Raw genomic sequence first — 10,678 nt, 5'->3', positions numbered from 1 at the left:
CACTGCCTCTGGATGTCGGGGGGGTCACAGCCTCCCGCCGGATCCTACGGGGATTCTGTCCTTCGACATCCGGTGCCTGCAAACCTCCCTTCACCATGTGTTTTCTCGATTCTCCATCGCTTGGCCTCGGTCTGAGTTCCGGAAGAAGTCGAGTCCTCTTTGCCTGTTCGACCAGAGTCTCCCCTGAAATCTTGTCCTTTAACCAGCCCCTCCCATGCCCCCCTCACTTGTTTCTCCCTCTCGGGCCCGGAAACGCTGGGCCAGAACATCTGAGTGCTTAAACACTCCACGAACATCTGAGTGCTTAAACGGCGCTCACAGAGCGCCCTGGGCCGCCGGGAACCACTTTTCTCTTCCAGAGGCAGCTCCCACTTCGCTCTCTCCTTCGCACCTGTCGGGAACCGGGTTCCCAACTCCCTTGACTGCGTCATGGAATCGGTGCTCCTTCCAGGTGCACCGCCCCGCCTCTTTACCGTGGGCTACTCCTGATTGCTGGGAGTGTGGGTCACTCTGCCGTCTCTCCCGCCCTCCCCGCGTGGCCCCGCCCCAGGACCGGCGTAGCTCCTCCTCCTCGCTCCCGCGCCTCCCTCCCCTTTTGCTAATTGCCTGGCTGCGCGCGCGAAGTTCTGGGCAAAGTACTGGGAACTGGCTGAGCGTTCGCTGTACGCTGGAGCCGGGCGGAACGAGGCGAGCTGGGAGCCAGGAGGCCAGTGCGCAGCGCGGGCTCTGACCCCAGCGGCCGTCGGCGAGTAGCCATCCCCGCCGCTTTCTGCTGCAGCCGGGGCGGAAACTATCAGCTGTGCGTTGCTGGAGGACCGAAGAAGCCAGGTTTGCCTCCTTTCGCGTCTGCTGACAAACCCCGGAGCCCGGCACCGGGGAAACTAGGCGGCGTCCCCGGCGGCTGAGCGCGCAGGTAAGCACTAGGATGCCAACCAGAATAGTGCTGGGGTGCGGTGGGGACCTGGGTGATGGCGCTGAGATTTGGGGGGGACGCAGCCAGTCTCAGCGAGAATCTGGAGACTGCCTCCTGTCTCCCGAGGAAGAACTGTTAGTGGGGCAGCCCCGAGTCGCCCTCGTGCCTGCATCCCGGGAGTTAGGGGGCCGGGTGCTGCCCACACTGGAGTGCTGTCCTTAGAGGCACAGTTTGGTTGGGGTTGACGGCGAGAAGGCGCCTAGCTTGGGTCGGGGCGCCGGGGGGCTGTCCTGGGCAGCCGGGAGACGCGGCGCCGGGGCGGGAGGCACAGGAAACCAGTTTAATTAGGCCGAGTGCGAGGCTAGCCGCACCACATCCGCGGGCTGGGGCGCGCCGGGGGGATACGGGAGACGCAGGTCTTGTAGGCTCCGGGCTCGCCCGCCTCCCTGCGCGGGTCTTGCTCCGCTTCCCGGCACCGCGGCCGGGGACCGAGGGTCCTTGTCCCTTCGGGCTTCCTGAGAAGCGTTTGCAGCTTCTGGAGTCCCTAATGGGCATTGTCGTAGATCGTCCAGCTACTTCTTAAGCCGGCGCGCGCCGCCCTCTTTCGGTAATGCAATTTGTACTTTATTTCCTCCGTCTCACAAACTACCAGTCTTCTCCTTAGTCAGGACTCTGAGTTGAGGGAGCTGTGAAGTTGTCACTTTAGATGTGCCTGAGGGTTACGCTGAGGTGCATCTGAACCCCCGCCACCACCCTCCACCCTACCGCCACACCCGTCCTGACCCATAGGGTTTGAGTACTGGGATGAAGGCATTTAGAAATATTTTAAGCTGCCGCTGCTAAAGAGATACATCCACAGATAAAGGTGTAGGTCTAACTTCTGATCATCCATACTGTACTCCCAAGCATCATACAAGGTGAAGTCCCCGTTCTGGCCCAAGGAGACAAACTAGGTAGGCTTGGGCTAAAATGCACCCAAGCGAAATGACCATGGCCTCCATCAACATGTGGGCACACCACCCTTTTTGGTATCCTCATAGCACTCATCTCTCTCTGGAATTCTCTCCTTAGACTGTTTACTGTTTCCCCCACTCTAGAATGTCCATCACCCCAATCCCAATGTCAGCAACAATGCCTGACACACAGTAGGTACAAAATAAATATTTATGGAATGAATGATGAAAACTTCTCTGTAAAATATGAGGAATGGTGATCTCATACTGGTTTTGATTTTCATGTTTATCTTTTGGTTTTTCTGTTGGGAAATTGAACAAATACCAGTAACTACTATTAATCGAGCACCCACTGAGAGCTGGAAATGTACTAGGAACTTTGTATAGATCACCTCATTAAACATTGCTGCTGTTGTTTAGTTGCCAAGTCATGTCTGTCTCTTTTGCGACCCTATGGACTGCAGCCCACCAGGTTCCTCTGTCCATGGGACTTTCCAGGCAAGAATACTGGAGTGGGTTACCATTTCCTTCTCCAGAGGATCTTTCCAATTCAGGGATCAAACCTGCCTCTCCTGCATTGGCAGGCAGATTCTTTACCGCTGATCCACCAGAGAAGCTCTGTTAAACATTACAATAGCCTTAGTAGCTCGGTATTTCTAACCCAATGGGAAACTGAGGCTCCAGCAGGTTAACCAATTTTTCAAGATTATCCTGGCAGAACTAGAATTCCAGCTCATCTTCTTTATTATGCTGTATTGCTTCCAAGAAACTGAATTGTAATTTCCACCATTATTGCCAATAGGCATTTAACTTTATTTATAACAAAAACTATTGCTTGGCGAAAAGGAGATTTATTGCATTATCATTACTGAGAGTTAGTTTCGGTAACAGCTAATAGTTACGCTGTAAGTCCAGGATGCCATAGGCTGTTATTTAATCTTCACCATCTTGATGGCAGTGCTGTGAGGTTATCTCCATTTTACAGATGAAGAAACTGCAGCCTAGATTCGGGAACCTGCCCAGGGTCAATAGAAGATTCCTGAGCTGGATTTTTACTAATAGTCTTTCTGACTGTAAATCTTTAGCTCCTTCCACTATACTGAAATGTCTCCTGCACCCACTATTTAATTAGATGTTGACTCATTATGATAGAGTTCAGCGATGCAACATATTCAAACCACCTGAGGCTGAGCTGTAAACTTTCCACTGTCAACAACAAGTGTCTAGTTGTACTGTTTTCCGAATTGTTGAGATTCTTACTGCCATTGATTTTTGTGGTTGAATTTATAGTTTATGGGCCTGGTAGATAGATGGGGCATTTTCATGTAGGAGGAGAGGAAATTCTCCTTTCATCTAGATTTAAGTTTGCTGCTGCTGCTGCTGCTAAGTCGCTTCAGTCGTGTCCCACTCTGTGCGACCCCATAGATGGCAGCCTACCAGGCTCCTCCGTCCCTGGGATTCTCCAGGCAAGAATGCTGGATTGGGTTGCCATTGCCTTCTCCAATGCATGAAAGTGAAAAGTGAAAGTGAAGTTGCTCAGTCGTATCTGACTCTTCGAGACCCCATGGACTGCAGCCTAGGCTCCTCCGTCCATGGGAGTTTCCAGGCAAGAGTACTGGAGTGGCGTGCCATTGCCTTCTCCGAGATTTAAGTTTACTTTCACCTAAATCTGAAGAGAAATCTGATGGGTTTTACCCACTGTAGTAAGTGAACTCTGAACACAGTAATGGTTTCTGCCTCTTAAGGAAAGTACTGGAAGACCAGCTAGAACCTCTCTTGCCATGTGTAGAATGGAGAGTTGAAACCACTACTAGTTCCAGAAACTTCTGCAGCAAGCTTTTAGCAAAATAACTATATTTTGACTCTTTGTTCTCTTGTAAAACTGAGGGCAAGGTGAAGTTAGCTAAGTATGTCATCGTTACTACCTGAAGGGCTAATGGCAAAATGGAGCATGGGGCAGAATTAGAGGTCCCTTTTTTCCTTCTGTTTTATTCCAGTTTTAGGGGTAGTATAATGCTTTTCCTTTCCTGAAGACCTGGATAATCTGTGGTCTTATTTATACTGTGTGTCTCGGCAGGACTGTATTTTCTTAATTGTTAATTCCATTTCAAGGATACTCCAGGGAGGGCTGGAGAATCCTTCAACCCAGAATGCCCACAGAAATGATAGGCCTGTGGGACACTGAGGATCATGGAGGCTGTCAAGTTGAAGGAGCCTTCAGAACTGACAGTTTCACTTCCCTGGTGGCTCAGATGGTAAAGCATCTGCCTACAATGCGGGAGACCCGGGTTTGATCCCCGGGTCCGGAAGATCTCCTGGAGAAGGAAATGGCAACCCACTCCAGTATTCTCGCCTGGAAAATCACATGGACAGAAGAGCCTCTTAGGCTGCAGTCGACTGAGTGATTTCACTTTATGGTTCACTGTAAATTCCTTTCTTGTCTACATTTTATTCATCAGCTTTGAGCCTCCTTCTCTGGAAACATCTTTCTTGACTTCCCAATCAATACTGTTTAGACCACGTTTATGTTCATCTCACCCTAGTTCGTGTCTCTCCTTCCTTTTGTCTTTCACCTCCATCCCTTCCTGTTGCCCCTGTACCATCTTAGCTCAGGTTGTTAGGGACTTTGCTGCTGCTGCTGCTGCCGCTAAGTCACTTCAGTCGTGTCCGACTCTGTGCGACCCCATAGACGGAAGCCCACCAGGCTCCCCCATCCCTGGGATTCTCCAGCCAAGAACAATGGAGGGGGTTGCCATTTCCTTCTCCAGTGCATGAAAGGGAAAAGTGAAAGTGAAGTTGCTTAGTCGACTCCGACTCTTAGCGACTCCGTGGACTGCAGCCCACCAGGCTCCTCCATCCATGAGATTTTCCAGTCAAGAGTACTGGAGTGGGGTGCCATTGCCTTCTCCGAGGGACTTCTCTGCTCTGTCCTAATGTTGCTTTCAGGCAGATTTGCCTCCCTCAGTTCTGCCTTGGAATCAGGTAAATTCTTTAGATTCAGTCATTACATTGCTAAAAATTATTGAGTGACTTATGTAGTTAATAATTATAACATTAATAACAGCAGTGGTAGCTGCTGATCTTTTTGTGCCAGGTATTGGCTTGAGTACTGTGCATGAGTTAAACTGTTTAATCCTCAGAGCAACACCAAAGCAGGCCCTGTTGTTATACCCCCGATCTCCAAATGAGACTAGGAAAAGGTAGGTTTCCAACTACTTTACAACTAATACAAGGTGCAACTGTATTAGTTGTGAAGTAATCCCAGGTCCTTTCTCTCTCTCCATCTAAGGTAGACCCCTTAGCCTAAAGTCAGGATCCAGCAGCCTGGGCTCAGTGTCTGTCTCCAACCCTAATCCCCAGCCCTGTGTACAAGCAGCCTGAACTGTATTCAGCAACAGAGCATTTTGCTTTTGCCCTTACACTCCTGTTGCCTAGAAAGCTCTTTCATTGTCTCTCCCTGTGAAACCCCAAGTGTTTCAAGGCTTATCTCATAAACTAGTTCTGCCAGAATCATCTCTCTGAAATCAGTCTCTCACAGCATTAAAACACACACACACACACACACACACCTCTCTCTCTCTCTCTCTCTCTCTCTCTCTCTCTCTCTCTCTCACCCCCCGACGCCTCCCCCCCCCCCACCCCGCCCCTCCGGCTTCAGCACTTTGTTTCTTTCATACCCACCCTCCGCATTCTTTTACCCCAGTGCCTCCTGGCCTAGTTATCTATTTAAATGTATGGCCTCCCTTACTGAATTGTAAATGCCTTGAAGGCAGGACTAGTATCTATTCCTTCTTTTCCTGTTCCTCACATCACTAAGCCTGATATCTTATCCAAAGGAGGTGTGCAATTGAAAAGAAAAGATTGTATTTGGTTATATTATGTAGATCAGATGGTAGAGAATCTGCCTGCAATGCAGGAGACCTGGGTTTGATCCTTGGGTCAGGAGGAGCCCCTGGAGAAAGGAATGGCTACCCACTTCAGTGGGCTTCCCTTGTGGCTCAGCTGGTAAAGACTTGCCAGCAATGCGGGAGACCTGGGTTCGATCCCTCAGTTAGGAAGATCCCCTAGAGAAGGGAAAGGCTACCCACTCCAGTATTCTGGCCTGGAGAATTCCATGGAATGTATAGTCCATGGGGTCACAAAGAGTGGGACACAACTGAGAGACTTTCACTTTTCACCCACTCCAGTATTTTTGCCTGGAGAATTCCATGGGCATAGGAGCCTGGTAGGCTACAGTTCATGGAGTCACAAAGAGGTGGACAGGACTGAGCAACTAATACTTTCACATATTCTGTGAGAGTCATTGGAATGTGGCATTTTGTTTCCTACTTTTTGATCCACAATATTATAATATTTCATCAATTCATGATGAAGCAATGGAAATCCTAATTATTGAAATCTATGATAAGCACCTATTCTGGTTTTCCCTTGCAGATATTACAAGGAAATCTCAAACCCGTAAACAAAACATTGTCTGTAGGATAAATATGCACTAAATATGCACTTGCATCTTATATGTACCATCTTTTCATATATATGTAAAGTTGTATTAAAAATATATTGAAACTGTTAAAAAATTGAAACGAAATTTTTGTCAATATCATATTGATCAATGAATATTTCACACTTTTAAACCTGATTTATCAGATCTTATACGAATAACCTCCAGCTCATAGCTTGGCTCTGTGTGTTCCAGTCAAATTGAAGTAAGTTCAGCTCCCTCATGTGCTCTGGCCTCCCAGTTTCCACATAAATATCTCTCCTCATTATGATGCATTCCTCCTCACCCATGATCACCTGGCTAATTCCCACACATCCATTGTATTTCAGCCTGGATGTCACTTGTAGGAAGCCTTCCTCTGCTCCCTTCAGGTTGAAATTGGAAGACACACTTGGCACTGTGTGCCTGCCTGTTGATGAGGGAGCAGTTATCATACCATTTTGTAACTGTTAGTCACTTTGAATCTTCTATGAAACCACTGACTCTCATTTGGCTTAAATTAGAATTACGTAGGGATCTTTTGTTGAGTATGAGGGCTACTCCGTTTCTTCTAAGGGATTCTTGCCCACAGTAGTAGATATAATGGTCATCTGAGTTAAATTTGCCCATTCAAGTCCACTTTAGTTCACTGATTCCTAAAATGTTGATGTTCACTCTTGCCATTTCCTGTTTGACCACTTCCAATTTGCCTTGATTCATGGAGCTAACATTCCAGGTTCCTTTGCATTATTGCTCTTTACAGCATCAGACTTGAGTTGCATCACCAGTCACATCCACAGCTGGGCGGTGTTTTTGCTTTGGCTTCGTCTCTTCATTCTTTCTGGAATTATTTCTCCACTCTTCTCCAGTAGCATACTGGGCACCTACTGACCTGGGGAGTTCATCTTTCAGTGTTATAACCTTTTGCTTTTTAATACTGTTCATGGGGATCTCAAGGCAGGAAGACTGAAGTGGTTTGCCATTCCCTTCTCCAGTGTAGGGATCTTAAAACATTTGTCCCTCCCTAGGCCCCACTCCCAAAGTTTCTGAATCAAATGGCTTGAGATAAGGAGGGTTGGTCACTTTTTTAAAAAAAGTTTCCTCATTCCGTGTTATAGCTGGATAGTATTCCCTTGTGTGAATATAATATACAACTTACTTGATTCAATTAAGTTTTTAAATGACAACTTTATTGAGATATAATTAGTATTTCATATAATTCATCCATTTAAAGTATACAATTCAGTGGCTTAATTTTTTTAAAAAATGTGTACTTTTTGGCTGTGCCACATGGCATGTGGGATCTTGGTTCCCTGACCAGGGATCAAACCTGCGTCCCCTGCATTGGAAGCACGAATTCTTAACCACTGGACCACCAGGAAAATCCCCAGTGGTTTTCAGTATATTCACAGTTGTGCAACCATGACTTCATAATTCATTTTAGAACATTTCACCATCCCCAGAAGAAACTGTACCAATTAGCAGTCTCCCCTCCTCACTTCCCAACCACGAATCTATTTGATGCCTGTATGGATTTGCCTCTTCTGGACATTCACGAAAATGGCATCATTCAACATGTGGCCTTTGGTGTCTGGCTTCTTTCACTTAGCACGTTATTGTCAAGGTTTATCCCTGTTGTAGCATGAATCACTGCTTCATTTCCTTTTATTGCCTAATAACACCCCATTGTTTGTATAGACCACACTTTATCCGTTTGCCAGTTGGAGCTGGAATTTTTTTAAATCTTCCCCAAACAAACCAAATGTACAGGCAAGCGTTAAACCGGAAGTTCCTTTGAGTCTTGTCCATTGTTGTGTCTTGAGGCTAGAACAGCACCTGGCACAAGATAGATGTGTAATAAATCATCTGAATGAATGAAGCATTTTACTAAAAGTATAACTTCTCTTATGCTGGTGTCATGAAAAAACATTGTCATCAAAAAGAGGTCCTCATAGTTGATTATTTAGACCCTGATTTGAACAAATTCATTATTAGAAAATATTAGTTAATCAAGGAAATTTGAACATGGATGAAATGGTCCTATTTTTAGAATTTGCTTTAAAATATCTCAAGGGTGGGGAGGGAGCATAGAGGAAACAAGGCTGTTACTGAAGTGAGATGATGAGTTCTTGATGCTGTTCCCTAGATCTGCTGTCTCTGGGGCAGCCATTGTCCACATTTGGCTGTGGTGCACTTGAAATGTAGCCTTAGTGAGACGTACCATAGGTATGAAATATACATGTTTTGAAGACTTAGTATGAAAAAAATGTAAAAGTATCTCAGTAATTTTGTACTATTAACATGTTGAAGTGGTAATATTTTGGATATATTATGATAATATATAATTTAAACTAATTTTACCTATTTATTTTTACTCTTTAATTTGCTACTTGAATGAAAATTGCATATATGGCTCATATTACATTTTTCTCTTACAGTGTTGCTTGAAGTAAATCTAACTCCTTGCTTGAATCCCAAGGGTCAATAAAGCTGTCATTAAAAAGTAACTGAATAAAGTATATTGTATATTATATTCACACAATGGAATACTATCCAGCTATAACACAGAATGAGAAAACTTAAAAAAAAAAGTGACCAACTCTCCTTATCTCAAGCCATTTGATTCAGAAACTTTGGGAGTGGGGCCTAGGGAGGGACAATTTTTTTAAGATCTCTAGGTGATTCTTATTTAAGCCAAATGAGAATTTGACATTTTTCATATAACATTAAATTGAGGACTCCCAAATTTTTAAAAAGTCTGGAGCAAAATATTTTTCATAAGTCTCCTCTTATGTGAAGACTGGGACTGGGAAATATCGATTTGTTCAAAGATGATTCTTTGTAGAAGGTTGTAGCAGGCAGGCTGTAGCCTTCCTATATCATTCCTGGGTTTGCTTCCATCTATGTGAAAATCTAAAAGTTCTTTTGTAATAAATGGGATAGCAACATGAAGCCATAGAATAATTGCTCCTTTAGTTACTTGCCTGATGAATTATTTCCTTCATCTTAGAAAAATACAGAAAATAGAGTAGCAATTTCATTGTTCTTAGTCATACTGTTTATATCCTGAAATTGAATTTTCCCTGTACTTTCTTTATAATCACTCTGCCTAAATTTGTTTGTTTGGGAGCCAGAATATGATTGTTTCTAGACTTCTTAAAGCCCCTGGAAGAGTGGAAAATGATTCTTAAATAATAATAATAACATGTGGGTTTAAAGATGATTAAAACAAATTGCTTTCGTATAAAATTTCTTGGGATGAACCTTCTGTCGCTGTCTAGGTGTCTGTTTACTCGCAGAAGCATAGCTGGTGTAATAAACCCAGCTCTCTGAGTGGGTATAGGCTAGATAGATGACCCCAGAGGATATTTGTCCTCAGCTGTGATTTCTGAGATTGGGAGACAGTGGATTTGAACTGAAAAATAGCTTGAATTTAAAGCAGAACAGAATTAAATTGCAATGAACAACCCAACAAGAGATCATCAGAGGGACCTGTGCCTGCCAATATAAAATCAGGTTTATTCTTTTGTTTATTCTCTATAGTTAAAATGTCACAGTCCATTTTCTTAGTGTTGTGTGGGTCAGACGCTTTGCAGTATAGCATTTCTCCACTTGTGTATTAAGAGAGAGTACTGTGAAAGATTCCCATGCTTCTTTTCTATCTTGATATCAAATGCCATCATACAAAAGTTTTAAAGTTATACTTTGTCTTATAAAACAAAAAGACCTCATCCAATCATTTGTGGTGGGCAGTGATCTGAAATGTTTAGAAGCAAAAGCTAAATAATGTATTTTTTTAATGTGACAAACATGATTAAACTTGAAGTAAATGGCTCCCTAGAATGAAAGCATGCAGTGTGATTTTTGTCAATGAATGAGTATTTGTTGTGCACCTACTGTGTGCCAGGCACCAGACTGGGTACCTGGCATCCAGGTACCTTCAAGGAGGTATCTCCCTTCAAGGAGATATTAAACAGTTACAGAGAATTTGTTCATTACAGTGAGGATCTTTGGCTCCAAGGGAATGAGTCTGGATTTTAATTTGGAACCTGGAGAGGGAAGTTCCATTTTTTTTTTGTATGTCATGACTTGGGCTGCTAATGGTCGCAGGAGGAGAAGAGGGAATCCTGCGGGGGGGATGACAGTAGTGAAGTCCTGCCCTTTCTGTCTTTCTGCCAATTGCAGAAGGCCAGGTGGAACTGAATAGGAGGAGGGGCTTAACTCCTCTGGCAAGGTTTTGAATTGCTGTCTGTGATGATACACAGAAGTGTGCTTATTTGTTATTGGGAACTGCATCCAAAGTTGAGTTTTTACCACTTTTGTAACTGAAAT

General features: G+C 44.6%; 1 protein-coding gene across 3 annotated transcripts in view; it reads left to right on the top strand.

Moving 5' to 3' along the window:
* Positions 1 to 602: 602 nt before the first annotated feature.
* Positions 603 to 10,678, top strand: part of OSBPL3 (oxysterol binding protein like 3) — a 199,543-nt gene continuing 189,467 nt past the window's right edge. For all 3 annotated transcript variants that reach the window (XM_027539354.1, XM_027539355.1, XM_027539353.1), the window contains exon 1: positions 603 to 913. The gene's annotated coding sequence lies outside the window, so the exon portion shown is untranslated. The remainder of the gene's footprint in view (positions 914 to 10,678) is intronic.

This window comes from Bos indicus x Bos taurus, chromosome 4, assembly GCF_003369695.1.
Source record: "Bos indicus x Bos taurus breed Angus x Brahman F1 hybrid chromosome 4, Bos_hybrid_MaternalHap_v2.0, whole genome shotgun sequence".
Classification (NCBI taxonomy): domain Eukaryota; kingdom Metazoa; phylum Chordata; class Mammalia; order Artiodactyla; family Bovidae; genus Bos; species Bos indicus x Bos taurus.
The sequence above is the reverse complement of the archived record's forward strand: the minus strand, read 5'-3'. Positions and strand labels throughout refer to the sequence as shown.